Source organism: Hibiscus syriacus, unplaced genomic scaffold, assembly GCF_006381635.1.
Source record: "Hibiscus syriacus cultivar Baekdansim isolate YM2019G1 unplaced genomic scaffold, ASM638163v2 tig00110893_pilon, whole genome shotgun sequence".
In the NCBI taxonomy this organism is placed as follows: Eukaryota; Viridiplantae; Streptophyta; class Magnoliopsida; order Malvales; family Malvaceae; genus Hibiscus; species Hibiscus syriacus.
Genome location: NW_024062901.1, coordinates 8,838,535 through 8,844,534, shown reverse-complemented (window position 1 = coordinate 8,844,534; position 6,000 = coordinate 8,838,535).

The window sequence follows — 6,000 nt, the reverse complement described above, 5'->3', positions numbered from 1 at the left end:
TCACATTTGATTTTTATAATGAGTCTAATATTTGTATGATTTTAATTATGTTTGTAATATATGAATGGTTTTTTGAACTCGTATTTCAATTATAAATTGTTTTACGATTTTACGCGCTTTTAACAAAATTTTAATTTTCCTTGGACTTTTATTGTGGGTCGCTCCGGTGGCCTAATGTGACACCTCAGATCGGATCGGGTCACCTGCATCAGTCAATGGGTGTTACACCTACTTTATTTTTCTTTTAATTTTTCCAGTTAAAAGTTCGTCATGTATTTACCCAAAAAAACTCTTTACATTTATATAAATAAAAAGAGCTTTTTTCTTGTTAAAACCATATTGCAAGCATCCTAATTTGAAAATAAAAACATGTAGATTAACTTAAGAAACATGAGATCAATGTGTATTATTGTAAAAAAAAAATTTGGAAAACTGCAAGTGTTCCGAAGCTGAAAATGGTTTTAGCATGAGGCTTCCATGATGATGGGCTGCAGAAAATTAAAACCTTGGGCTACACATAAAAGCTTAGCAAGTTGAGATAATCCAAGATGTTTGTCGCTGATAAAATAGTTGGTCATGAATACTATGTAGGTTCAAGAATGAAGAGCATCAAAGTCATGTCCAACAAAAAAATGTCTGATCAGAAATGACAGTCGGGATGAACTGCTGGTTTTTTTGTGCCCAAGATTTGATTGAATTACAAGGTGATCGACAAAAGAGAGTTATCATTTTAAAAAGAAAATACCCTAAAATTGCATCATTGCACACATTTTAGGCATAAATAGGATCCTGACATTCATAAAATGCATAATGATGATAAATGCGATTGAGTGCTTACAGGTTTTCCAAAAAGAAAGGTTGAAGATGTCGGGACCCAATATAAACCAATTCAAAGTCCCAAAAAAGGGAAAGGTTCAACTGACACCCAAGTCAAGGCAAATTGTCGTATTTGGTGGCTGTGAGACAAGCTTCCACAAGAAAAATCAATTTACAAAGATTATCTTGAATTCCCAAAACTTTCAGATCTGATTTTTCCTAAAGAAGAAGCGGAGCAAATCCCTTGTTTTTCCAGATTTGATCTTCTCAGAGGAACAGTGGAACAATTCTGTCTCGATTCAATCTTCCCAGAAGAACAATGGAGTGAATCAACGTCTCCAGATTTGATTTTCCCTGAAGAAGTAGTGGAACATATCCTCTTTTTATAGATTTGATCTTCCCTGAAGAAGAAGTGGAACAAGTTTGCCTCGATTCAATATTCCCTGAAAAACAGTGGAATGAATAAACATTTCCAAATCTTTTCTACTCTGAAGAACAGTGGAATGAATAAACATTTCTAAATCTACCTCTTTTCATACTCTATTGTCGAAAATCTCTCTTGAGATGTTCATTTCCATTCTTATTTGAGACAATATCAGATTGCCAAGTACAGATTTAACCAGACGAAAACTCATTGTATCTTCTTCTTTGCCCTATTCTTGTTAACACAAGAATGGGAAAAGAGGGGCAGCTATCGACACCCATTTTCACCCGGGGATCTTGTTGATTTTATTAATATTAATTATTATTATTATTATTATTATTATTCTATTATTATTTTTATTTTTTATTTATATTATTATTTTTTCTTTTTTTCTATAGGTTTAAAATTACACCCATGCCAAATTAAAAGCCAATCGGCCTAATTACAAATCCAGACACGGGGCCCAACTACCAAACCCTAATGGCCCATTATTTTGCAAACTTTGGCTAACCATAATTTTAGGGTTAGCCACCTACAGTAATCGTCACCATATGAAGAACCTGTCGAGAAGCAAGCCGCATCGATTGTCAGAGCCACCAAGCCGAGTCGGGTCAGATTTTAACGAAATCCAAGGCAACAGTGCTCTGCACCAAACAAATAGTTTGCTGCTTCAACACTCCACTCCACACCTCTGCAGCAAGTAACTACAAGATCAAGGCATTGTAATGATTCATTTTTTTGAAGAAAAAAAAGATCTGTAAAAGTAAGGGGTTATAAAACTCGATCAATTGTAAGCAAAAAGGACTCTCATTTTTTTCAGTTTTCTAGAAGTAATACATAAAACTTTAAGGTATTTTTCCCTTATTATTTTTTCAATTTTAAATAAAGAATAAAAAACCAAGCATATTTACGAAACAAAAATAAAAAGAGGATAGTAGATCTAGAGTTACCTTAGAGAGGGGAGTCGAACCGGAGGGTCGACTCGTCTTCGCGGCGGCTGGAGCGTGCGAGAACTGAAAGGTTGATGAGCTTTTGGGGTCTTTAGGGGTCTTTTTAGGTGGTTTAGGCCCTAGATCTAGGCTTAGGTGGGTAGATCTGGAAATATAGGAGGTTTTGGGTCAGTTTAGGAGTTTCGACCCCCGTGTGTGGTGGCTGGAACAGTGGTTGAAACTGTGGCCGGAGTAGTGGTGAGGTGGCCAGTAGTGGCCGGCCGAGGGAAGAAGAGAGAAGATAGATAGTTTTAGAGAAAAGAATTTGAGTTTCGGTTGAAAATAAAAAAAATGAGTTTTATAGGAAAACTTTAGGGTAAAATCACGCATAGATCCCCCTAAGTTAGTCGCGTTTTTACATGTTGGTCACCTATTAGGACTGGAGTTGTTATTTACCCGTTTTTATGCATGTTATATATTTTTGGGATATTTGTTGTTTAGTCCCCCATAGTTTAGCGTGGTTTTGCATGTTGGTCACCTATAGGGACTAAAGTTGTTATTTACTCATTTTCATGTCTGTTATGTATTTTTTGGATTATTTATTGTTTAGTCCCCCTTATTTAGGCGTATTTTTGCATTTTGGTCATGTGTAGTGATTATTTAATTTCATTTTAATATCCCTGGACTGATTTTGTAATTTATGCATTTATCTTTAAAAGCGTGTTTTAGGCTAGTAAAAAGAAATAATTATGAAATAGTCCATGTAGTTTCAACATGTTTTATATTTCAATCTACGATCTTTTTTTATTTAATTTAATTTAACCATGCAATTTTATTTTATTTTAATTTGGCCCCCATGTTTTATTTATTTTTATTCATTACAATTTTGGCACTTAGTGTTAAAAATGTTCATTTAGGTCACTTTTTCACTTTATTTTATTTTAATTTTTGACATGATGATTTATTTGTTTACATTCTATTCCTATTTGCATTTTGCTTTATTTTAATTTTTGCATGTTGCTTTTATGTTATTTTATTTTAGTCAATAATTAGTTTTTCTCTCTATTTTAAATTAATTTGCATGATATCCTCATAAGCATTTCTTGACTCGAATCAAAATAATTTGACTAAGGGTAATATTCGTTCATTTTAAGATTGTCGTAAAGTGATTGTCTTAACGTATAAGAAAGTTACTTTCAATAATTTTAAAATGAAAATCTATCCCATTAAGTGACACAAATTAAATTGAATTCATTTTAAAATTTGGGGATTGAGAAAAAGATCATGTTCTTTTAATTAAGTTCACCGAGAAAAGACTGTTAGATCGAATCTAAGGTCTCGTGTCGATGTATTTAAATAATTGAACATCCTTATTCTCATTAAAGGTTGGTAAAATAAATAATTAATTGTACTTGCTTGATGTATGCTTTTAATTTGTTTTATTTTTTAATGTATTTTTCAATGGGATTTCAAAATAATAACATTTGAATTAATATTGAATTTTAGGATGAATAGTAATATATCTTTATTTCGATTAGAGTAATAAATGAATACTTTAAGGTATGAGAGGACATTTATTCTAAATTGGAAATAATTAGATATTATCGTTTTCTCTCGGATTAATATTTAATTTTAGGACGAAATAGAAATATCTCTTCATTTCGATTGGAGTAATAAATGACTTCTTTAAGGCATGAGAGGTCATTTATTCTCAATTGGAAATACTTAGATATTATCGTTTTCTCTCGAATTAATATCAAATTTTAGAAGGAAATAGTAATATTTTTTTCTTTGATTGGAGTAAGAATGGCTGCTTTAAGGCATGAGATGTCGTTTCTTCTCGATAGAAGATAATTAAATATTTTCTTTTTCCCTCCTAAAATTCAAAGAGCGTTTTATTGTTATCTTAAATTTATTTTTATTTGAGCATTTAAACTTGGAATTAATAATGAATTTGGGGAAGGAATTGTAATGTTCCTTTATTTCGATTGGGGTAAGAATCGACTACTTTAAGGCATGAGAGGTTGATTCTTCTCGATAGGAAATAATTAAATATTATTTTGTTTCGCCCTAAAATTCAAAGAATATTATTTGTATGGGATCTTAAATTAAATTAAACTTGAATTATTAAATTTCATTGCAAAGACAATTAATTAATCGACTAGGTACCGATTAGGGTACTGGGGTGCTAATCCTTCCCCGCGCATAACCGACTCCCGAACTCAAATTTTGGTAACGCAGAACATAAATTTATTGTTTTAGTTCAAATTAATAATTTTTAAATAACAAATACGTTTTGGATGTCTAATCACACCCTAATCAAAGGTTGATGGCGAATTCTCGAATCATGTTTTATTAATAACAGATCACCAAATTATTCGAGACGATATCTTTTAAAAATCACTTACTTTCAAAATCAAATTTCGTTTATTTTTAAAGAGAAAAATCATTTCGACATAATCTTTAATGCAAACACACTCTAACCACTATTCAATCACCTAAAAGAATACATAAATAATTCATTAAAATTATCAAAACATGACAATGCAATCTGCCCCAAAATAGAACACAAAAATCACAATAAAAACCAAATTTCTTATCGATATCACCATCTCAACAACACTCAAGAGCATCAATAACCAATAATCAAATCTGATTAGAATAAACTAAAACTGGTATTTAGATCAAATCTAAACCATCAATTTACAATAAATCAAGAACCATTGAGTTTTTAAAAAAAATATAATTCAATCTAATTAAACTCTCTTTCAGTTTTGATCTCTTAAACCTTAATTATAAATCTGATTTTATAAATATAAATAGTCTTTAAAAACCATCTAGAAACATTAGAAACCATCAAGAAACATTAAAGAAAACGAGTCAAAGAAGAACTCCGAAAATCACTTGGAATTTATATATTTTTTTAAAATTTTTGGATGAACGTTAAGTTCATTAAAATGGATCATATTATTATTAAAGTATTAATAAAAAGATCAATCAAGATCGAAAGTTAAATTTTGCATTGCTGAAAATTGGAATTAAAAGCTTGATGAACTTTAAATCTTGAAGAAGAAGAAGAAACTTGAAATCAAATGAAAAATGCTATGAAAATTTAGATTGAGCAAGAAAGAATTAAAGAGAAACAATAAAAATCAAATCACACTATAAGAAAATAATATTTTTAATTTCAAAATATTTACTATCACTAAAAAATTTATTTCATATTATTTCAAAAAATTTCATTTTTCAAAAATTATAGATTTTTATCTAATTGTTAATCCAATTCTATTGACATAAATTTTAAGATGTTGCAACATTTTTCTTCTTCTTCATCAATCCAAAAATTTGATAGTAAGACTCGTGATCTATGAATCAAGAGATTCAAGAAAAGCTCACCACCTTCTTAAGGGTGGTTTTGACCATGATAGAGGTTTTACGAAGATTTAAACTCTAAGAACTTTCTCTATTTGTTTTCATTTGATTTTCATATACTAGTCTTGTAGCTTTACAAGTTATAATCGCCCTATTAATTTTAGAAACATGTTTACTGTTTTTGATTAGTGAACTAAGTGAGCAAAAACAAAGAGAAAATAGTGACAAAAAGGGTTTTGTTGGTTGTGAGTTGAAGGTAATTCACTTTTAAGTCTTCCTTATTGCTTGTGATTCATAACTTATATGATGTTTTGAAGTATGTTTTGTGGTTTTTGTGCTTATGGATCAAAGATGAGATTTTAGACGTTAAAAGTGTGTAAAATGATGTATAATGACCCCAAAGTTCTTTTACAAGTTTTAATAATCGCCCTAGACCTTAAAGTGAGTGTTTAGAGTGAG